This window comes from Larus michahellis, chromosome 1, assembly GCF_964199755.1.
Source record: "Larus michahellis chromosome 1, bLarMic1.1, whole genome shotgun sequence".
Taxonomy (NCBI): domain Eukaryota; kingdom Metazoa; phylum Chordata; class Aves; order Charadriiformes; family Laridae; genus Larus; species Larus michahellis.
In genome coordinates, this window is record NC_133896.1 from 34,034,263 (window position 1) to 34,058,154 (window position 23,892).

Below are 23,892 nucleotides of genomic sequence, written 5' to 3' on the forward strand. Positions count from 1 at the left end.
GGACCAATGACTATTTCATTGCCTTAACAAGCACCATTAATTAGAGACCGTCGCCACTGTTTTAGACTCTGTGTATGTTGATAAAATGCAGAATGTAAGAATGTATTTTTTTGTATTTTTTTCTAAGAATGTTTGCTATTGGTTTCTGAATATTAAGATTGTATATTTATTGTCAATAAATAAAGTCTATTTTAAAATAACAATACATCTGATGTTGATTAGCATTGTTTGTTTTTCCACGAACGATACTGCTGCTGCCAAATGTCACATTTAAATTCTTACAATGTCATCCCTGTCTAATTTCCATATTCCTCCTCTTTTTCAATCTTTTTCCATTAAACTGTTACTCGTACTGAAATTTATCTCCTGGTTTTTCTGCATCCTCTAGATGGAAGTCATTCCTTTCAACACCAAGTCGATGACAAGGACCATTATGTTCTCATACAAATAAATAGTTTAGGTCTTTATACCCTTTCACTTCTGTCATGATAAACCCTGTGTTATGTTTCAAAGTCATCATTTATTTCTTCATCTGGATCGAGTCTGTGATGCTCCCACCTCCGGGCAGTCCACTCTCTCTGTGTCTCCCTGACATCCAGCCATCAGTTTGGATGAGTTCTCCCAGCTCATCCAGCCATGAGCTTCTGCTCTGACCCTTTGTCTCTACTTCGAGGAAATTCATTTCTAAGACTTAGAGAACAGGAAGGTTAGAGAATAATTTTAAACTGAGGTCTTCTTTGCATTGAGGTGCATTGGGTTTATTTCCCTTAGGGATTCCCAAGATCTGCTTTCAGGAGCTTTAGGATAGTTGTGGAAGCGGGGGTACTACCACTTCCAACCTGCTTTCTGCTGACTAAGGGCTATGTGTCATACAGATGCCCGTACCCAAGCTGTTCTGACGCTCTTTTCATCGATTTGGCTTTCTCAGAGCAAGAACAAAAGAAACTTCGTGGTGAAGCATAATAAGGGTTATTGTCCTAGAAGCAGAAGGATACAGTACTATCATAGGCCAAATCTATGTGAGGACGGTGTGTTTTTAAACTGACTAATATATTTTTTTTTAACACCCTTCAAAGAACAGGCTTTAGCATTTTTCAACTTAATACACAAATAGCCAAAGTAGCATATTACTTCTGGTGATGCCTGCTTAGTTTTAGTTCTTTCTGTCACAGAGCAGATGAATTGTGCTTATTTTGGATAGCCAGTACATGCCTGGTGCAGGCAAGCTGTGCTCTGCCCCACCTGGTACACCCCTCCTCGCCTCCACCTGCACATCACCAGAGATGTCGGCAAAGGTATCAGCAATTCACACCAAGGCTAGATTTTTCTCTGGTATACCCACCTGTCATTTCGAGTCTAATAAATAAGGCTGCATTTCCTATACAGGGGAGCAGCGCTGGTGGCTGCGAGCTTCATTTTTATTTGCATTTATATGGACCTCAACCATGGATCAGTAACACAAAACGCTGAGAAGATACTGTGGTTTAACCCCAGCTGGCAGCTGAGCCCCACGCAGCCGCTCGCTCACACCCCCCATAGCGGGACGGGGGAGAGAATTGGAAGAGTAAAAGTGAGAGAACTCATGAGTTGAGACAAAGACAGTTTAATAAGTAAAGCAAAAGCTGCGCATGCAAGCAAAGAAAAAAAAGGAATTCATTCACTGCTTCCCACCAGCAGGCAGGTGTTCAGCCATCTCTAGAAAAGCATGTAATGGTTACTTGGGAAGACAAACACCATCACCCCGAACATCTCCCCCCTTCTTTTTTCTTCCCCCAGCTTTATATACTGAGCATGACCTCACATGGTGTGAAATATCCCTTTGGTCAGTTGGCATCAGCTGTCCCAGCTATGTCCCCTCCCAACTTCTTGTCCACCCCCAGCCTATTGGGTGGCGTGAGCAGCAGAAAAGGCCTTGACTCTGTGTAAGCACTGCTCAGCAGTAACTAAAACATCTCTATATTATCAACACTGTTTTCAGCACAAATCCAAAACATAGCCCCATACTAGTTACTATGAAGAAAATTAACTCTATCCCAGTCAAAACCAGCACAGATATGCTTGTAGTTAATCATAAATAATCTCCATGTGGCTTGGGGCAATACGTTCCTCATAAGAAAATAATGTATCTTAATAGCCTGATAATAGTGACAAATTCTTTCCAGGAAAGTTGAAGAAAGTGTTTTTTATTTGCAAGCTGGAAGTGCATCAAAACAAGAGCCTTTTAAGGTTCCTTTCTACAATTTTTATCGCATTTTCTGGTACAACTATCCTGTAAAAGCAATGCCAATCGCTGTGATTAAAGTTACAGTTTATCCATCAGCAATGATGCAAAGAAATTTAATCAATTCTCTCTCTTTTAGAATGAATTCTTCAATTCTCCGGTTATTCCAGGCAGTCCTAGCACAGGGTATGGAAGTGCACATGTGAACACGTATCCCCTACCCTCTTTCAAGCACACACAGATGGGTGTTCTGCCAGCTGTAAAGAACGTAACTCCCAGCCTGCCTCACGCTGCAGGATGCTCTTTTCCAGTAAAGAAAAAAGTCTTCCATCCAATTGTATCAGAATATATTATTGTCTATAAATAGATAGGCTATGGTAATCTCCTAAATGCTGAAGAGAAAGAAAAAGAAGATAAAGCATACGACACGGACCACGGGGAAAATCCCACTGTGTTTCATGGTGCAGGGAGCACAGGCCAGGGAACCAAAAAGCCACCTCTAGCATATGAAGAGAGAGATTGTAGGAAAGAAAAAAAAAAAAAAAACAAACCACAGCACAACTCAAATTCTTAAATTGTACAACATGAGGGAAATTACAGCCAACTCTGATAGCATTAATACAATATTGATTATTTTTTTTAGCTATTCATGTGATATCCACGTAAGCCTCTCGCATCATTTCTCAGCTTCTGGGTGGATGTCATGCAACAAGTGGCTAAATAAGTGGTGCTGGGAGCCGCAGCCAGCTGCAGCTATCACCTTACCGCCCCATTCTCTGGGATCCCATTTGGTCTCCAGTTACAGCCGTATTGTGCTCATTCATGCAGTCATTTTCTAAACCGGTCTGGCTGCTCAGCCTGGGCAGTGCCACACGTAAGCCTCTGTGGCAAGGGCACTGCGGGGTCTTCGCTTGCCGGAGCCTGGCAAGACAGTGGAAATAGTGACCAATACCCCCAGCCTGGCATTCACCCCTGAACATCCGTCCCCTACGCCAAGGGTCGATGAATTTTTCACGTTCTTGTGTTTTACAGATCTGAGATCAGCCTGGCTCCCAAGAGGTGAGCCAGGGGTTAAGGTGACTTGTCCCGTAAAACTATTTTGGTGGTTGTGCCAACATCAGCAGGCAGGGCTCTGCCTCCTCCTGCCAACCCCTCTCTTTGTGCAGCAGTGGGACGGGGCAGTGCGAGAGGCAGCCCAGCAGCAAGGCAGTCTCCAGCCCCAGAAATCTACCGAAACACAATCAGATACACTCTGATTATTTTAATGAGTTGAAAAAAAGAAGGGACTTGCCTGCCTGCCTGAGCTGGTTATCCGTCTGACCCGGCTGTGCCTTTAAGAGTCCCCTGCACAACTGCAAATGCCTGGGCTGGTCTTGGCACCTGGTCTGGGTCCTCTGAATATCCCTATTCAGGGGTAGCTATTGTGCCTTGAGCTCAAGCTTCACCTGAAGCCAAGAGAATTTTCAAGTTGAGACAGGCCCTCTGGGTGCTCATAACTTTAACTACATAGATTATACAGGATAACGACAAGATTATACAGGCAGCTAAAAATGGGCAGGATTTGGCCCTTAACCGTTGTCTTAAATGCGGCTTTGCAAAGAACGTGGCATCGTTATTTCCAAATATTGCCAAAATGTCACCTTGTCTCTGCAAACCCCACGATGACCAGGGATTTTTGTGACGGGCAGCCTGCAGAAGCCTGCTCTGCTGCCGGGGGCACAGGTGACACCAGACAGGGCTATTTACAGGAGGTTTTGGCCAGGGGCAGAGGTCACTGGGCGAGGGCGAGAGCAGCTCCATCCCCAGCCGCGCAGCCCCTGGGTTACGGCACTGACAGCTATGCCAAAGCAAAAATTTTTGCCGTACCTGCTGTTAATTAGTAACTGCTTAGTTAGATCTGGGAAAGGCAAAAACTGATCTGCCTCTTGAGGAGTACAGTACTTCAGTTAATGTTAGGTTATAGACCTGTTACAGCTCACAGCAGATTGCTTTTAAAGACATGCTAAAGTATCTTTTTTTTTCTCTTAAAAAGGTATGTGCAATATGCACATTGCTTGTTATATCACTGTTTTCACACATGACTACAAATAAAAGAAAAAGGCTGCATTTGTGCCCTCCATAACTTAAAGCTTTAACTGGGAGGCATAAATACAAAAAATAAGGTGAACTGATTTTCTTTCCTTGCCAGCTTGCTCCCATATTTTTTCCCCAGTGATCTATAAGGGGAAAAAAATGTCACCATCCCCCAAGAGGAGCCATTAACAAATCCTTTCTTATCTTGCAGCTAAAGCAATGACATCTTATTGACAGCCAGCCGCAGCAGAGCAAACAATGTCTTATTGAAAGCACCAGTGCTGGAGGATTTGGGCTGTTCTCAGGACTTGAGACCAAGTAATGAAAACAGGTTTTGCTACTAAATCAAAGACAATGACTGCTCTAGTTCTCCAACGGCCTTTAGCAGTCCCGGGCACACAGAAGGTGTGCATAGCTCACCGAGGTATCACCCACACTACAAACTCAATCAAGTACAGGGGACCTTACTAGGAGAAGGATGCCCAAAGTAGCAAGCAGTTAAAATATGATCTACGGTACATATGGGAACGGTGCTGGGACTTTTTCTCACCGCTGTACTTGACATATGGAGGGGCTTGGAAACACAGGTTCATCCATTTCTTACAATCCAGTTTAGCCTTATCAGAGTCTAAGGTAAGTTATTTGCTAATTATTTTACCTCATCAGCTGTGGACGTTTTTGATGAGTGAACATGAGTTGGTGATTCGGGTTTTGTTTTTCCTGTCTCTGTATGATCTTATTAAAATTATTAATGTCCCTTTGCTCTTTAGATAGATTCTCCTTGTAGGCTACTTTCAGCATCCTGTGGGCAAGCAGAGATTTTTGCAAGCCAGGTATCAGAGTTAGGTCCATTGTATACATATGGGTTTGTACAGCTGAAAAATCAGTCAGAAAATGTAATTGTGCTTCCAAAATTCATCCAAGCAAAGGGGAAACAGAAATGCAGAAAACAAATATGTTGTGGAACTGCAGCTCACAGTTTCAACTAATCTAAGCCACCTTTGTTGTGGTTCAACCGCCTCCTGTGTCCCCAAGAAAACTTTCCCACACATTTCTCTGCTATCACTTGTGCTCATTTGACAGCCTGGAGAACCAGCTCAGGATGCAAAACTGGGAGAGACCTAACTAAAACGATACAACTACTAAATATTTGTCTACCCTTCTAGCACAGTGAACCAGCTCATCACGGGGCCAGATGGACACCACTGCTGGTGCAAGGAAAGAGCAGAGCACCACGTCACGGCACAGCAGGACAGGACAGCAGCACCCATTCGGATTGCTTTAAACTCTCACGGACCCACATCCTGGGTTGGGATGGAAGAGGCAGCTGAGTGGGTCTAACAGATTTCTGCTACCAAAAGGGTCCTTGCTCCCCCTCTCCATCAGCCTTCACCGTGCACTTCTGCACAGCATTCCTCAGGCCCTTTTTGAAGATGACCCAACTCACCAACCCAGCAGAAAATTGACTCCATTTTTACCTATTCAGTTCTATTCTGGATTAGCAAGTGAAACCGGCTCGTTACAGATCCAGCCAGCTCCAGAACCAGCACAAGGGGCGAGGGAGAACACAGCCAGAAGCTGGGAGATCGGACCTGCCCTTTCAGGGGTAATGATGAATTAGTTCAGCAGAGCCATCCTCAGCCTCGCATAGGAAGAACTGCAGCTCTCACAGCTCCATTACTTCACAGAAAAGTAACTTGGTTTGCAAAGGCTTTTTTTTTTTTCCCTTGTCTTTCTGTGTTTACAAAGCCAATGCATCATATTTGTACAGCACATATGTAACAAAGACAGAATGTGAACATACATTAAGAAAGTGCTCAATTTATCAGTATTAAATTTAAAAGATCTTAGACTGAATGCAGCTTCTATGGTCGAGTAAACAAAGATTAATATTAAATCTGGTCTTTGTTAGAGCAGGAGTGAGCAATATGTGATGTCTTAACTTGTGAGTACAAATCTTCAAAATGTAGAGCCGAGGCCAGAGGGAAAGTGAAAGGGGGCTGAATTCAAGCCCCCTGAGGAAGCTGAACATCCACCAAGGCTTGGCCAGGAAGACGCTGGCGGACCTGCGAAGGAGCAAGGCTTGTTCTCAGAAGTGGCTTCTCAAAGAGACACTAACAACGCTGGCAGAGAGCCAGCTCGGGAAGATCACTTCCGTTTTCCAGATAGCTCTCTTCAATTAAAAGTGAATTCTCAGGAAAATAAAAACTTATGAAATATTTAAATAGACCTTATTTCGTAGAGAAAGAAATTCTTAACAATAACCAGTCAAGATATTCCCAGTGGTTCTCCTGCCATATTTGCTACTGTAGCTCCTACATGGGTGTTAGTAGCTCTGTTCAACACCCTCCCAGGAGGGTGATTTAACAGGCAGAGACAAGCTGTGGATTCAGACAGTCAGGCCCAAAGAAACAATCTTCAGCGTGGTGGACAATAGACTCTCCAACTTTGCTCTTCTTCACCCAGGAATAAGATGCTTCAACCTTGACTCTGAGATGGGTTGCTTTTCCCTCCTCCAGATGCAGGATTGCCTGATTTGTGCACACGTGACCTTATAAACAAACTCTGATTTGTCTTGCTTTTACAAAAATTAGAAATACTCGACTCACCCACTTTGAAATCCCAGAATGAGTCACATTTGTGCAAAAATTCCCAAATCTTTGCTTTCTCTTGTTACTTCTGGCTTTCACTTCATCTCGCAAAGAAAAAGGACTGACTATACTTATACTTTGTAGTTTATGGTCAGAATGGCATCAGGGCAGTTCTTCTCTGCCCCGCACTGGTGGGCTTTCTCAGCAGCAGCATCCTCATAAGAATCCTCCACCACCTTATCTAAGTCCAACATCTGGCCCCGACCAGCCTCAGGCATAAGCCTAAACACTTACCACTCTTTATCTCGTTGTCTTTTTTTGTTTTATCTTTCCACTGTGACAGGAATTTCATCTTTTTAAATATAAACATCCTCTGTCTTCAAATACCAACAGCCTCATCTGGCCTATCTATAATTAAGCTGTTATTATAGTAGCTTGCTTTCATTTCACAAATGAGTATCATAGCTCAACAAATATAAAAAAATCCCACAAATTAATATGTTGCTCTTTGAATTGATTTCGTTTATTCCTGTTGTCTGACCTTAAATGGGATTATGACTTGAAAGGTCAGGGTATCCTGTAGATAAAATTTTTGATTATCCAATACTGGAAGGGTTAGAAAATTGTAACCACATAGTCTGAAAAAGTAATTTACTGCTATACTTCAGGAATCTCCATCATTCAGTTCATAGACTCCTTAAATCCATGTTACCTAATGATTAATCCTCAATTATACTTCTAATATGTGAATGGAAATGGTACATTTGGTCACAGTTTGTAAAACTGTTACAGATAAATCTAATCAAATATTTTTAACAATACTGACTGCAGGAACATAAGGTACATCACAGCTATTCTCGATGCAGACAAACAGCTTTCCAAAAAGGAAATCTCATGTGCAGTACAGCCAAGTATGATGAATTTCCCTCTCTCCTTTTTCTCTAGCAAAACCACTGGAGTTGTTTGCACTCTACATTTACAAAGCGTCTTCCCAGTCGATAGTGTGTTTCCATGGAGAATGAGGTTCTCCAAAAGCCTCTGGAAATGTGCTTTGCAGAAAGATCAGAAAAGCCATCTTTGGCCCATTTTCCTCTTTGGATTTGACTGACACAAAGGAACCTGGGCTGTACAGCCTTCCAGGTCAAGAAGGTACATTTCCATTCAGTCATGGTGAAACAGGATGTTGACATGGATTTTTATTTTAATGAAATAAAAACCGCAGAGAAGATAATCACAACTATTAATGAGCTTCCGATATAATAAAGAAACATGAAGTATCAAATACATTAATTTCTAAAATGATCGTACTTAAAGAAACAAAAAAGAACACCAGTGATCTGGTGAACAGTCCCAATCCTCGCCCTTCTCTAGAAGATCCCATCTCTAAGGTGATACACAAATACGTAGTCCAAGATACTTTTTTCCCCTTTTTATTGCAAAAATCATATTATTGAATGTCTTAAAGTAATGTCTGACAAGACGGTCTGTACTTCCAGGCTGATATTCATCTTGGTGCATGTGCAAACCCAGCTGCCCCCAGGCTTGCTCCCCGAGCAAGGGACAAGGCTGGGGTCTATGCATTCCTCCAGCCTGGCTGATGGCACCACCACTTAAAAGCACAATAAGAAAAATGGGCAGTGAGGGCAGAGGGAGAGGCAAGCCACAGGGCCAAGTTTCACCTAAATCAGCATGATAATCACATTTCTTCGCAGAACATTGTCCTTAACAGAGGTTGTTCTTAGCCTGATCCTTAATAAAGGGGATAATAGCTCATGAGAACAACAGTCACAGGAGATATTTCTAGTCTGCCTTTGTTCTTGTACTTGGCCAGTTTATGTGCAGCCTAAGGGTATAAATAGAGAGACTATAGAGGGGATTAACAGACTTTCTTTCCAGCAGGGCTCATGTGCCAAAGCGATGACTCTATTAGCATTGTTTCCCCTGAAAGGTTTGTTTCACTCAGAAACCAGCACAAAGGCACCAAACTCTTTCCTGAAGCCTCCCTCCTGAAGACGAAGGAGGCGTCAGTTGTGGATCTAAATACTTCCACCTGGGACAACCCAATCAGACATTCCACCTCCCATTTGCAGACGTTCATCACGGACAAGTTTTCTGTGGGAATTTTACACCCCTACAAGCTCCACATCAGCAGAGTTAACTCCTTAATTACAGCATTTTAACACTGACTATTATTTGATGAACAGGATGTTAGTGATGACTGTGGCCTTTCACTCACCTGTGCTGAAGAGAGAGCATATAGAACAACTCCTGTGTACTGTCACCCCAACAGAATGTGATAGAGGATGGGGAAAACAGGGATTTAAAGGCTAAGCTTCTCATCCCCAAGTTTTAGGGCTCTGGAGCATAGACAACTTTATCTAAGTAAGCCACCTTAGGATCCCTTTGTATTTAACAGAGAAAAACTGGCACTTTTCAGGTGTGATCCGTCTGATCCATTTTGATTGACATTGGGATGTGGTGAATCACCTGGAGGTAAACAGGAACTGTCTCAGTTGTCTGCAGGTGATCAGGCAAGGTCGTATTTCTGCTTCTGTTCTCTATCACACATAGACAATTTAATTTAATAAGCCCCAACTTCTCAGTTTTCTTTTTCTCTTCTCTTCTTTAAAACCCAATCTCATCTTTGCAAAGATTTTTAAAAATGAAGTATTCCTTTTTTAGGGATAGATCTCACACAGACACAAACATCGCAGAGACAACAGAGGGGCACAGCAGAAAGTGCAGTGACTTCCCGTGGAGCGAACGGCTGGAAAAAAACAACATGACCTCATCCATCACTGGAGGAGCAGCAAGATGTCAGTCTGCACTAAGCACTTCATAGGACCCACCAAAATCTCTGCACATGTGATGAAAGATGATCACAAGTTTAAGTACCTCTTTGGACCAGCTCTAGATCCCCAGCATGAGGAAGGACAGAGCGTTGCAGTCTATGGCTAACAACGTTACCAGAGATGCATCATTGAGCAATTTGAAAAATTGATCATTTTGATTTTGACCATCCATGTGGTGGATGAAGTCTCTCTGGCGTGCCATAATCAGAGGTATGATCCCGTCCGATATGCGCAGTGCTCAATTTAAGCAACTGGAAACAACAGCCCACGTGACAGGGTAATCATTCATCCCGAGTGCCTTGTGCAACGCCAGGATGAAGGCTGAGAGCCACCTAAACAGCTAAGCGTGAATTACTACACCATAACTCAAAGTCAGTGGTATCTTTTATTAATCATTTATAGCACTGCGTATTATTAATATATGCAGAAGTAGCCGTCTTTCTCTCTGGTGGAATTTGCTTTACTGAGTGATTCAGGGGAGACCAAGGAGATGAAGAAGCAGAAGCCCAGTGGAGCCTTGCTGAACAACGAGGAGGAGAGCTGCCCAAGTAGGTCATGAAACCTCTGAGTAGGCAGATGGGTCCTTCCCTCATTAGGTTCTTTTTACGCACACAGGACCAGATCCTTAGCTGGTATAAAGGAGTTTGGTCCCATTGACTCCATTGCAGCCAGACATATTGACACTCCTTGAAAATCTGGCTCATGATTATTTAAGTATAAAGAAATACCCCCCAACACATCCCAATTACAAGCCCAAAAGATATATTGAGTGTGCAGTAACACCAAGCAAGACATGCAACACACTGCAATCACAGTAAAACTTGAATGCTCCTCAAGACATGGGGCCAAAGTGCTTTTACTGCTGCATGATGAATACATTACAGAGATGAAGCTGTCTCTATGTATTTATAAAAGACATATTGTCTTCTTATTCACTGGTCCGTGTCCTTTGCTTACCAACACATTAGGGCTGGTGTCTAGGACTTCTTCCACTTGAGGACTGAATCTCTGAACCACTCTGGAAGATTAAAAAGCATTCTTGGTTTTACAGAAATCAGCTCCTCCTTCTTAAACACATAATTAATTTCATGGCAAGCATTTCCCAGCATTTTTTTCTTTTCAATCTATTTACAGGCCTGCTCTCTGCAGCACTTGCCAATACAGAGAGACCAGCTTGTTTAATCTGCTAACATTTGTACATCAATTGCTCCATGAAAAGACGACTTTCAGAAATGAATTATCAATCTCTTAGCTACATTTAAAATGAGTAAAAAAGAAAATAAACTTTTTTCTTTTTTTTTTTTACTAGAGTTGAAAGGGAAATATTTTCCCTCCCCAGGGAGTTTCTAAGAATCCAAACTTTTTTATATTCCATAATTCAAGGCAAACCCAAGACCTTGGGAAGTTTTCCACAAACAGATTTAAAAGCCTGGAAAAGGCTGGAGTAAAGCATTTTCACTTGGGATTCGGGAAAAGTAGATTGAGTCCCTGTGCCAATGAGTAATTATCTAAAATGACAGTATAAAATTACTTCATTAGAAGAAACTCAGAGTCCTTCCCAACTAACTCTTATCCCAGATACCATCCTGCCAAGTTTGAAGCCAGGGAGGTCTGATTCGGATCAAGGTCTTCAGTATTCCAGGGAGGGCCCTGGACACTCACCCACCGTGGGAGGAAAAGGAGAAATGTTCCTCCCTGCTCCTCTTTTCCCTCCTCCTCCTCCTCTTTCCTCCCAGCTTGGACCAGAAACATCATACTTTAGCCAGGAACCTTTCTGCAAGGATTTGTATGTGTTAATAGAAAAAATACCGTATTTTGCATTAACAAATTCAATTCGGGTTAATCAGCTTAGCGATGACAAAAAACAGAGTGAAAGATATTCACTCCATAGAAAGTGTGTGAATGAGCGAATATATATTTATATGTTCATATTGATCTATAGATCTCACAGTATGACAATTATCATAATTCTACAAAGCCCTAAGATTGGAGTATCACTGCTAAAATACATCTAACTCCGTAACTCCATCTAACTCCATAAGAGTGGGTAGCACCAGAAGCCTCACTTTTCATAGCTTTGTCATGCAATTTGACTGAAATTAAAAAATCCAGATTTTATGTGATCCTTTCCTATCAGTGACATTAACATATGCTTTGAGACAATCTATAACCTGAAAGCTGATACTAGCTAGGATTGAAAATTTTAGTTGTCAAACAGAGTCAATTTTAAAATTGTTTTCATTTTGCTTTTTGGCTGATTTTCACTGTATCTGTCAAGTGTGTTTGGTTTTTATCTTTGCTGGGAGGCTTGATGAAAACCTGATCAGTGCTTTATATGTTTTTTTATAACTTGCAGAGGGTGGAAAAAGCTCCATCACTTTTGTATCAATCAGTAATAAAGCTACACAGATACTAAGTGGTTTTTAAGATTCAAACTTGTAAACTTGTAAATTTAAGTGTTAGAGGAATTTTTAAGTAAGACATCCGAGTGCTTTTCAGATCTGGATCTCAGGGATGTACCAAATGTGACGGAACAAATTTTCAGGATTGTAAATTAGGAAAAAACACAATTCACAAAGAATGTTGCAATTAAAGTAAGCAAACAAACAAACAAAAAAACCCAAACAACTTGGATATTTACTTCAGTTCTAAAGGTATACAATATTTTCTGATATATAGTTTACATTTGTTACTGAAATTTTAGCTTATATAAAATGAGAAGTACGGTACTGCATGATGTGAGGTACTGATTTGCATTGCTTTCTAAAGACTGGATTTATTTTAAAATCTGGCTCCTTCATTGTAAAACCAGACAAGTTTTCCTAATACTAGAACAAGTGTTCTCACTGTTTTGGGAAGCCTCAGGGTGAAGCGTGGTCCCACCACGGGGGCTAGCAGCATGGGGGCCTGCAGAGGGAGTGGGATGCCAGCTCCCACTCCAACTTGCATTTTTAAATGAGGAAAAGTGGAAGGGGGCTGTTTCAGTGGCTGGATTTTCTCTCCATAAGATACGGCCATCCAAAGTCAAGTGTTCAATTTTATACATTTTTTTTTTCTTTTTTTTTTTTTTTTTACTAACTGACATCCAGCCCTTGGGTTTCCCTCCCCTCTGCTTGTGGCATCGGATCTGCAGCACCCCTGAGCTGTTTCTGAAGGACCTGTTCAGGTCCCGAGGGACGTGTTTGTGAGCTGTTTGCTACCAGGACTGGCTCTCCGGGAAGTTTTTCAATCATCCTGGATATAGCTGACTGGGAATTTTTCAACAAAACCTATTTCTCTTCAAGAAAAGAATGCCAGTTCATCAAAAGGGAAACCTTGAGCAGAATTCTGTTGGTGGGAGCAGAGTGGAAGAAATGGGACAAAGAAAAAAAAACAAACAACTTTTTTGCTCTTGAGAAGGTGGGATTTCTACTGAAGTCCTGAGAGACAGGACCTCACACACAACACCCTCTCCTCCAACAGCCATCAGCTCCACAGCGTGAAACTTCATCTGGAAGAGGCAGCCTGAGTCCCCGGACTAGAATCCAAACTTAGGGTTTGGGTTTTTTCTTCCTACAGCTGGAAAAGTAGTCAATGCTGCAGCTTGATTAGTCTTCTGCTGTGCTAACGAGCTAAGTGGTTCCCGAAGGGGCCGGGGAGAGGAAGAGTGGGCCGGAGGACTGGAACGTTCCCCAGGACCGAAACAACTTGGGTGTGAGGGCAGCCCCCCGCCGCCAGCCTGCCTCTGACCTCCCCACAAGTCCAGCCAGACAATGGCCCCACCACCTCACCCAGCCTTTGCTAGGGTTTGAAACGCCAGCAAAACCCAAAATAGGAGTAATAACCCCACTTTACCTCCAGGGCTGGTGAGGGGGTGGCTGAGAGCACATGCACTTGTGTGTCCTGGGGTGGAGGCAGCCCCTCCTCTGCCCTTGGGTCTAACCCCACTTATCAGTAGGCATTTTGGAAAGGTCCCCTACAGCACCCAAGATACCACTTGCATGTAACGCATGACACGTGTAGCACACCTGTCTCTCACCTGTGCAGTAATGAATAAGAAGATCTTAAAGGGACTTACTCTAAGCTGTTGTGACTCATCCAGAGCCGGGCACCGCTGTCTTTCTTCCAAACTGAAAACCAGGAGTTGACGAGAGACTTGGTTGCTCTCTCACACCTTTGTGATCTATTTCTTCAGAAACATCTCTCTAGGACTAGTAAATGGTAATTTAATGGGCTGTTTCCTCCAATATCCACCTTTTACTGGCTAAATGCAATGCAATTTACCTGTCTGATGGATTAGGAGAGCAATTCCTCCTCACGTAAGGTAAGGCCCGTAAGTCACATCCCACTCTGCTCTTCATCTAAAGGCACAGAAATGGAGTTTCACTGCGCTTTCAAAAGACGGGGCAAACAGCAGCAAGACGGCAAGTGAATTATTTTTTCTGCACTCATTTATCTACTGTGCTTCTGATTTTAGGTGCTTCCTTTTTAGTGAATTTAGCCCCCCCTCGGCTCTCAATCCTTCCTCCCTTTAGCTTAAGTGAAAGGCAGCTTTAATAAAGTTCAGAATTACCTATATGTCAGAGGCCAACCTGCCGTCAGCCATCAGCGTGTTCCCAAACAACGCAGCGCTAATGACACCGGGGCAGGTCCTGCTGGTGGCTGCAGGCGGGGGTATGTGAAGAAACCCCCCTACACTGGTGTCCCCACTGCTGCTGTTAATAGCAGGTAAGCGGCTTCAGCAATCCAGCCCCATCGTCCGACAAGCTACAAGCCTCGGGATGGCCCATATAAGCATTCACAAAGGCAATAATGAAGTTATTTAAGCAGCTTATTCCTGCCCTCTGGGATAGAGGCTCTTATGATGTGATCTAATACAGGGTCTATTTCTAAAATGCAGCGTGTGTTGAAAATGGGCTGCAAAATAATGCTGTTAGTGAAGGTACTAAAGATAAACAGTTATTAGCAACAGTCTTTCAGCTGGCTACTAAACTGTATGGAGTGGAATAAAGATGAGGGCATTTCACAACTGAGGCAGCACAAGTTACATTATAAATTTCAATATGCTGCCGTGCTACAGGAGTTACGTTGAATTATTTTTCCTGTATTTGAACTTATCAGCTGTTCCCTCTTTCTTTAAACAGGACATTTTCCCATGCAAAATCATTAAAAGCCTATTAACATGAAAAGGCAACCCACTTTGAACGTTAATAAAATACAAATACAGATTGTTACACTTGTCTTTTATCTTTTGTTTTGGTCAGATGCATTTCTAGAGGTTGGCTGGTGTGGCAGGAGTGGTAAATAGCCGTCCCTCCTCACTTGCAGCAATGCAGGGCAGTTTTCTGTCATTAGAAATTAATCTTTGCATCCATATGCTGAAGAGTGGCTTAGGAATTTTTCAAGTTGGGAAAATCTCACAAGATATGGAGAGGATTATGCCATGTTTTCTATCATTTTCCTACTGAAGACCCATTGAAAAAATTTTGCTCAGTCTAAGAGCGAGTGACTTTTATTCTAAAAAAGAACAAATATGCAAGACATCAGCTTAATAAATGTAAGCCAGAAGTTAGGATGGAAAAGATTATGTATTCTTAATTATAGCTTTAAAAGAAGATAAAATATACTAATACTAAATTTCAGAAGTTCACCTGAAAAAATATTGCCATTTTGCATGACACTGTTACTTTTACACTTGACTTTGCAAATGATTGTTCACTTCTTCCCATGCATTAAAATCAAAAAAGCTTGGCAACCTGATATTTGGGGCCTAAATAAGCATTCCTACACTCAGTCATCAGAAAGCTCATCCTTTGTGTTTTAGGTTACACAAGCTGTTATTTTTGCCTGGGTGTTAGAAAGGCAATTCCTTTACATAGTCTTCTATTTCACTAGATTTTTTTGGTCACATATATACTCAATTTTCACATCAGCATCTCAAATACACCCAACCCTCCCATAAACTGACATATGTGGCTGCCTGAATTCCTTAGATAAACTCACCTAAGTCAGGTTAGCAGGTACAAAGGCCCCCAGAACACAAAGAGGGGCAGTCACAGAGGACTATCAGATAAAGCATCCCAGCATCTACTTTACAGCTGCTATCTCTCCCCAAATCCCCTCTAACGACTGTACAAACCATTTCAGGTGAAACGACATTAATTGGGTCAGAAAAAAAATGAGAAGAAAAATGGAACAGAAATATAGGAAAATCCTATGGTAAAGGGAATTTGAAAAATAATGACAGGAAATGTGTCTGCAGAGTGCAACCCATCCAGCTCCAGCTGCTTTGCTCTGAACTTGGGGGGTGCCCCAGTTTTTTGCAGGGAGCTCACCTGCGGCCTCAGCCATCGCTGGAGTCTGGCTGGAGCAGCTGGGGGAATCGCTGCAGCCAAACCTTTTGATATTAAAAGTAAAGACTCCCTGCAGGAGGAAAAAAGGGAGTCTCTTACACACCTACAATCTGTTCTTTTGCGGGGTCGGGTTGGGGGGGAATGTTGTTGATATCGTGTTTGAAGTGATAAGCACCATAAAGCTCTGTGTCTAGGGCTCTACACCACGTACTTAAGCTAAAAATAATTTCTAAGAGCTAATCAGAGAAGACTTTATAACATCAGCTAGGCAATGCAGAGGCTACTCTGGTAGGTTTTTTCTTCCCACAAATGCTTACAAATTTGAGTTTGCTTTGAAAACTAAATGGTACTTCAAAACACAGGAGATTTAAGAATAAAATTCCCATTAGCGGCTATTAACAAGAATGATCAGTGTAAATCCCTTTGTATTAAGACAAGAATAAACTCCTGGAATTCAAAGAGTCTCTAAGGAAGCAAGAGAAGTTAGAAAGAAAAGCCCCAGAGACTTGGATCTCCCAGCAGGCTGGGAGCGGGGATCCACCACCATCCCAGGGCTCGGTCCCTGCAAGCATGTCCCGATGCCCCAGCACTTGCCTTGGCCCTTCCCTTTTCCCAAATCACAGAATCATAGAATCTTCATGGTTGGAAAGGACCCTTATGATCATCGAGTCCAACCAAACAACCTACAATCTCTGCCACTAGAGCATGCCCTGAAGTGCCACATCCAGATGCTTCTTAAATACCTCCAGGGATGGTGACTCAGCCACCTCCCTGGGCAGGCTGTTCCAGTGCCTGACCACTCTTTCAGTAAAGTAATTCTTCCTCATATCTAATCTAAACCTCCCCTGCCACAACTTCAGACCATTTCCTCTGGTCCTGTCATTATTCACTTGGGAGAAGAGGCCAACACCCACCTCTCTCCAACCTCCTTTCAGGTAGTTGTAGAGGGCAATGAGGTCTCCCCTCAGCCTCCCCTTCTCCAAGCTAAACATGCCCAGCTCCCTCAGCCTCTCCTCATATGACTTGGTCTCCAGACCCCTCACCAGCCTGGTATCTCTCCTCTGGACACGCTCCAGCACTTCAATGTCCCTCTTGTACAGAGGGGCCCAGAGCTGAACACAGCACTCGAGGTGAGGCCTCACCAGCACCGAGTACAGAGGCACCATCACTTCCCTGCTCCTGCTGGCCATGCTATTCCTGATACAAGCCAGAATGCTGTTGGCCTTCTTGGCCACCTGGGCACACTGCTGGCTCATATTTTAATCAGGGAAACTGGACTAGTTGCAGTTGGGAAAGCTGCATCGCACGAGGCCTTATCACCTACCTGCTTATCAAAGTGGTTGTAGAAGACAGATATGTAAAAGGTTTTAAACTATCTCAAGCAGAAAAAATCCACATCCCCGAACCCTAAGCTGGGTGTCTTGCAACTAAAAGCAGCACCCAGTCATCACTGTCTTCAGCTGCAATCAGCCAGTTTTCTGGGTTACGAAGCCAACGTGCGCTGTGAGCAAGCCACCGAGCGAAAGGCGAGGAAATGGCACTCTGCATCCCCGCTGCTGCTGAAGCTGTGCAGCAAAAAATGAAAAATTCATAGAATGAAGTACACTGACACGAAATTGAATTTACTGAGAAAGGCCAGTGTTATCATTGCCTGCTTAGGGAACTTGTTTGAGTGAGTCCTCAGAGATTGTTACGATGGTTGTTTCCTATGAAATACAGAGGCACGAGGTGGCGTGTTTTTAGGATGTAGCCTTGTGATACCTTGCTGTCACTCAGAGTTACCAGACACCAACTGAACCGTGGTAACTGATTACCCATTTCTGCTGCCAGTCTGCTGCGAATGTGTGAGAATCCGCGTTCACTCTGACCCACTTCCATCCCTCTGTGAGATATACAGCGCTTTCCTCACTGACCACGGGGTATGTACACACGCTCGGTCGACTCTCTCGGCTCAGATGATGCCAGATAAGGGCTTGGCTCAGGCAGCAAACTCCCCAGTGTGGCCGAAGCCTCAGCCGCCTCAGCCTTGCCTTTCCCTGGGAAGCACGTTCGCTGCCTGTCTTTGTGCATCCCCTCTCCCGCCCAGGGAACCGCGCATCCCACGGGAGCAGCTGGGCGTCTTCCCACGTGCTGGCGCAGGATCTCGGAAAGCGAGAGGCCATTGAGGGAAATGAACTTTTCCTTCAGCAGTGAAAGCAGCAGAGGGTAGGTCTCCTGTTTCCCGGCTGCGTGTTATAACCCTGCAAGTGTGAAACAGGGTACTTCTAGCTACAAAAGAGCGAGCAGGTCCGAACTTCGTTCTTGGAAAGCAAGCGGTGCCAACAGTGCAAGAGATTCATGATCACTTCATCAATTATCAAATTGCTCATCCAAATAAAAGCGGCTTACTGTATAATATTGAAACACTGACACAGAAACAGCAGCCTAGACCTCTGTCAGCCCGGGTGTGTGCCCCAGCCAGCAGGTCCATCCAGTCTGCTCTGGACGGTGCGTGCTCCTTTGGGACCAATGCATATTTTAGACAGGGAAACTGGACTAGTTGCAGCTGGGAAAGATGCATCGCACAAGGCCTTATCACCTACCTGCTTGTCAAAGTGGTTGTAGAAGACAGATATATAAAAGGTTTTAAACTATCTCAAGCGGATAAAAAAACCACAACCCTGAACCCTAAGCTGGCTGCCTTGCAAATAAAAAGAGCACCCAGTCATCACTGTCTTCAGCTGCAATCAGCCAGTTCAGCTCGCCATCACAAGAGATGGCTGTTCCTGGGGTTTGTCATATTAGGTTTTTGCCCGCATGGCGAGTCATGTCAGCCCAACAGAGCCCAAGGCAAAGACCAGGGGTAGGCACAAGGTGGAGGTGGGAACAGCAGGGTGTGGAGTTCTCCTTCATTTAGTGAAAGCCACGAGCTGCTAGAAAAGTTCAATACATGACATGTAATTTTAGCCTATTTCCATTTATGGCTTTCAAACTTTGATGTCTTTGGTGTTGTGGTAGTCTCCAACTGGTCCAAAAAGGTACTAGGTGGTCTTCTCACCCATAGGAAGGGATTGGCCAGACATGTAACTATGAAAGAATCATAGAATCCCAGAATGGTTCGGGTTGGAAGGGACAAGAAAGATGATCTAGTTCCAACCCCCCTGCCATGGGCAGGGACATCTCCCACTAGACCAGGCTGCTCAAAGCCCCATCCAGCCTGGCCTTGAACACCTCCAGGAATGGGGCATCCGCAGCTTCCCTGGGCAACCTGTTCCAGTGCCTCACCACGCTCACAGTAAAGAATTTCTTCCTAATAAATCTAATTCCTTCCCAATCTAAATCTACCCTCTTCCAGTTTGAAACCGTTAGCCCTCATCCTATCATTAGGATGATGATAATCCTATCAAAGGCTGGAGTTTGAAACAGCACAGGAGGACCCCTTTTAAAAACGCTGACCCCTCTCTAAAATGAAATTATTTGCAAAAGCTTCTCTTCTGGACAACAACTGGTTCTGGAGTCAAGGTAGGAGCTATTTCCCTATTGGGGAAGAAATTACTAGTTAAGAATTCAGGATGGCCACATGGCCCTGGTGCTGGCAGACGCAAACCCAGGAGCACAGGAGCTGCAGGCACAGTCCGTCCCACCCTGTCCATCCCACCTCGACAGCAGACAGATGATGGGCACCAGACATTATGAGATCCCCCGCGTTAAGCAGAGGTGGCATAACGAATGTGCCACGTTAGGATTCCCCCCTAAACGCCAGCTGCTGTAAGCTGTTGAAAACGTGCTAGCATACCTGTTAGCAGTAACCAGGGGCAGATTTACAGCCACAGGCTGGGAGGGCGGTAGCCTTCTAATTACCGACACCCACTGAGGCACCCAGCCTGGCTCACAGGATGGAGAAACCAACATGCACAGCTGCACCCAGCTTTACCAGCAACTCTTATAACCCAGGAAAGTCCTGTTACAAAGCACAATCTCTTCAAACATTATTTATTGTCTGGCTCCGTGGATGTTTGTGTATTATGTGGAAAAGTATTTCCCTTTCCTCTGGCTTGGAATATTCTGTGACTTTCTATGTCTATCCCTGTTTTCAGGAGTGGGAAACAGGGACAACAGCTGCCTCAGGCCTGCCTTCCTTATATTAATGGTTTTCAGCCTTTTTACCCCAAAAGGCAAAAGAAGCACAGGGCAGAGAGCCCAACTGTGCAGCCAGCCAGTGGGGAGAGGCAGGTAGCAACATCTTAATTTGATTACGTTGTCATGGACCTCTAAAGGTCCTTTAGCAGATCACAAGGGGTGTGTGGATGAGTCCTTCTAGACTATTTATTATTTTGTCTCCTTTTTTATGTCTCCTTTTTATTTGTCTCATCTCTAAGGGAAACAACTCCAACCTTATCAATCTCCCTTGATATGAGAGTTTTCCTCCACTCCAATCGTGTTTGTCACCCTTCCCTGAACCCTTTTTAATTCTCTCGTTATTACTTTGAACAAAGATGGATGGAACAGGAGAAGCAGCAGCAGTTCTCCCGCCGCATGTCTCGTGAACCACAGAAAAACAGGTCAAGGCCAGACTGAACTCCGGAGCAGTTCTAGCGAGGTCAGTGGAGTTACCTCAGGAATGAGCGTACTCCTCTTCAGTTACGTTTCTTGCCAAATTCTTTTTCCTCAGTATTGCTTAGGCTGTGAAAAGCAATTGTTTCTGACAACAGGTTGTCCATAGTGCATGCAACTGAAGTCACGTCAAACGTGCTTCAGCTGGAAATATGGATACACACAAGCCGTACCGAGCATTTTAGTAAAATCATGCCTAAACCTGTCTGCACAGAATTGCAACACCTGACCAGAGAAATGATCTGGCCATCTCAGATTCCTGTTGAGATCACTGCCAAAAATTAAGGGACAAGAAACACACTACCAATTAATTAGAGGCCTGCCTTTTGTTCCCATGGTTCATGTCATCCTGTGTTGTCTAACAGGGCTTAGATCTTCTCATTCTCCATACAGAGATGTTTCCTTGTTTTTATTTTCACTAAATCCTTCATTTTGATGCATCAATCAATACCATAAATTAATAATGCACCATTCAGGTTATGCTGCTTTTCACTTCCATTTCAAATTGCCTTGTTTTGGCATTATGCTCAAGAATAAATAGGAGACCTTGATTTTCTATAACATTTATTATTTTGCGCATCTTCCACTCCATATTGACTCTATTCATACATTTACTGTTTTATCTGCTTTCTGAATCAAGCAGCTGAGGTCCCTCCATCTCTCTTTATACAGAAGTATTTCCAGGTTTTTAGATGATGGCTGTTGGTATGGCAAGACTCTGCTTTGTCCAACTATTCTGTAACATAAAGGAAACTTGATGCAATACAACCAACCTACCATTAAGTATAATAATGACCTATCTTTGTGTATATTCTTGGGCTTCAGTGACTTTCAGTCCGGCATATAAATTTGGACCAGTATCTTGAGTGATGCCATCCTTCCTACCACCCTATAACCCTGGCAGTGCTTGATCGAATCCCATGGCAGCTGACAGCAGTTCTTCCAGCCCTTCTCAGCTCCTGGGGCCCTTTTCATCTATCAGTTTAAGGGCACTTAGGAAAAAAAGTAAGATGGAGGCACGATCAGATGAAGTGAACTGAGCTGAGACATATAACAGGGCAGTGCTGGAATAATCCGTCACTGGTCTATCTCACAGCAACACCTTCATGCCCCAGGCCTGCAAGATCTTCCCTCAGGCAGAAGTTTTTGACTTGGCAGTGGCTATAATTGCTTTCTGTGTTAAGGATTTGTGGTGCAATATGGTGACTTGTATTCTGAAGGCATCTGTAGAGTCAGTATTAATAGAGAAGTAACCAGCAAAAGCCAAAACAGATGTCTAGTGATATGTGTGTTAGTGCTGAGCTCAGAGAGGTTTCCACGATCTTGAATCTCTTCATCAAGAACCAAACCAAAAGGCTGACATTCACCCAGTTTCATGAAAGTGATCCCGGTTTTATGAACCCCGGCAGACAGCCTGCTCTCCAGCTGCAACCACAGCCACCATGCAAGACCCAGCCCCCTCTCCTACCTGCACCAGAGCACCAACATCCTTCCCCACCACTGGGCTGGGCTGAGCTGGGCTCCAGAGCTGACCTCCTTCTCTAGCAGGGCAGAAAGAAAAGGGATGCACAGACACAACCTGCTGGCTCCCGGCTGGACTCTGCTGGATAAAAGCGTGTCACAGATCTCTGTAAGATTTGCGGTCGTACCCAGCCAAAGGGTATTCATGATTTCTCACTTTAAATCCCATTCCGTTTCAAAAATGCTGTCCCCTTGAGATTTTTTTTCAGTACTTGCAAACCTGCCAGGTTTTTTAACATATAAATAGGAGCATTTAGTAAGAAAACAGGGACATGATTCTAACTCTATCGAAATACATCTGATAGAAAGAGCTTTTAGGAGAAAAAGAATTGAAAAGATTCACTGCTTTTAAAGAACGGTTAAAACCCATCTTTCATTACAGCAAGACCTAGGAGCAATGGCTTTGATCCCTCAATATTATCGGAGCAAAGGCAGTTAATACCTACTTCTAGAGTAGCAGCATTAGCTTTTGTACAGAATTCTTTAAATGACTTCTAGGGCCATTAAAGTCAATTGTAAAACACCACTGCGTTTACCTAACCAGAATTTCCCCAGCAGATCAGTCCACAAAAGGCTTTAGATGTTGCAATATCGAGTGTTGCAATTATGAACTTTTGGTACTTTCGACTGGCTTCATCGCACTAACTTTGGGAACCTTAGCTGGGAACAAAAATCTTGCTAGGGTCCTCTGAAGTCAATGGAGAACTCCAGACAATAATTTAGGCTGACTGTTACATAGGATGAATCAAAGATCTCGCCCCCCTTAGAAATAACCAGCCCCATGTTATGTACCTAGGCTCCCTGCTGAATATGTGGAGACATCCACACACCTCTGAATGGGATCTAGGACAGCCACCAGGAGAATGGGGAACCCTCTCTCCTAGCCAGCACAAGGGGGCTGGAGGTGAAAACCTCTTCTCTCTCAGCCCCAGGAAGCTGCTGATACAACCTTCCCGCTTTCTAGGAGCAGTGAGGACACTCATTCAGGTCTGCGGGAGCCTTGGCTCCACTCTCTGCTCTGCCCAAGGCAATTTTAACCCGTATCTTGTTGTGGCCACCAGCATGTAACTGGATGGCGCTCTTCCAGTTTCTCCTGGTAAATTGTTCCAAATTTTATGAAACAATTACATGTCTGTTGGGCTAGCAAGCCAGAAAATTACTTTCTAATCTGGTCATTTGGAGTAGGAATGGAAGAGGACTGCATTCTGGTTTCTGTTCTCATGATTATTCAGTTATTTGATATGAAACATTAATTGGAGAAGAAATCAAAACCTTGATCTGATTGAAGGTAGGATGAGGTTTAGCGGATGTCGGAGAATGCCTAGTTACTCTTAGCAATGAAACAGTGTTGGTCATGTTCCTAACCTATCATTCAAGAAATTAAGAATGTTACTGGCAGAAATGTAGGTGCCTAGAGACTTAAGATCATGCCAGGGTCATCTAGCAGCAGAGACAGGATTTTAAGTCTTTAAATTGTGGTCTCACATCCCCATATGCATGTAGGATGTGCTAGAGATACCACTGCTTCCAGCTTTCTCTACAACATGAACCTTATGATGAGTCCAAGAACTGCAAAGGAGGAGGACACCCTGGACTCATGTAGTCTTGCTCCCTCTCCCACATGTGGATGGAGGCATACATGTAGCATACTGCCATTAATAACTCAACAATATATAAATAACTTGTCATTTTTGAATGACATCAAGAAT